The following is a 1,245-nucleotide window of genomic DNA, read 5'->3' on the forward strand; positions in this document are numbered from 1 at the left end:
CGGAATTCAGGCCACTTGTCAAAAAGTTTATTCCCGCATTGGGGGTACCTATTCAGAAAGTCCTGCTCCAGCTGTAAACAAAATAATAATAATAATAATAATTACATATTCAAGACACACTTTACGCAAATATTGCCTAGAAACAATACTTACTAAAGCGTATCCGCCTGGTTGCCTCAGAAAAGGGTACTTAATGAAATAGCTGTCCAGTAAACATTTCCCGGATCTTTTAATAAGGACGTCACACTGCAGCTGATCCCGGAGCAAAATGTTATATCTGTATGGAGCAGTCTCTTTCCACTTATTAACCAAATTTTCAGTTATTTCTAACTGGCCTTCCAGCCACAGGAGAATCCCCGTCAGTGATTCTGGTACTGGAACACCTATAGAAGCATTAAAAAAATGTTTTAGCTATAATTAAATCATTCCGAAACAGCTTCGATCTTAAAGTCCTGATACTCACTTGGCAATAACTGATCGTCTTTTTTGGACACTCTCCGCCGAATACGGGTTCCCTCGTTCAGTAAAATTTTACAGCTATTGTTGTACTTCCAACATAACTTGCCTTGTACGTTGTTATTTTTGACAACTTTTCCGTTGACCTTTTTCGAAGAGTATGGGATGAAGTAAATTCCCTAAAAAAATAAAAAATAATTTTAAACATATTGAAGCTAAAAAATAATTCGAAATTTCCTATATGCGTCAAAAGAATTCTTACTTTTTTTTTCATTGGGGAAAATCTCTTCAATGTCCTTAGCAAGTTTTTCTAGCCGCATAGGACTAATCCTACACAGAACAAAAATCAAATATGAATTGGTATAATTTTTAATACGATATTTAATAATATTTTATGAATAAACTGTTACATTATAAGACAAATTTAAATTTTCATTGCGACAAAGAGCGTAAACCGAATAATCCATAAAAATGTGCAATTAAACCGTTCTTTTTTAATGCAAGTGATCAGTAACATGAATTTCCAGTTATGATAATGAATTCATTACAGTTGTTATCAAAAAATAACAAAAAAAAAATTAACAACTTACTCAGTGTTTGAAGTCTTTAATTCATTGTCGATGATTATTTCAACGAGCAAATTTTGATGTGTCACATCCAAAACCTGCTGCTCCAGTGCTTTTGGCGAACTATCACTCCCATAATAATTATGTGATACCCTTTCACCTTTAGGGCATTTCAAATACTCCAAAACAGGATTATATATAAAAGAAAAAACGCTGTATGACT

This window comes from Belonocnema kinseyi, chromosome 3, assembly GCF_010883055.1.
Source record: "Belonocnema kinseyi isolate 2016_QV_RU_SX_M_011 chromosome 3, B_treatae_v1, whole genome shotgun sequence".
NCBI classification, from domain to species: domain Eukaryota; kingdom Metazoa; phylum Arthropoda; class Insecta; order Hymenoptera; family Cynipidae; genus Belonocnema; species Belonocnema kinseyi.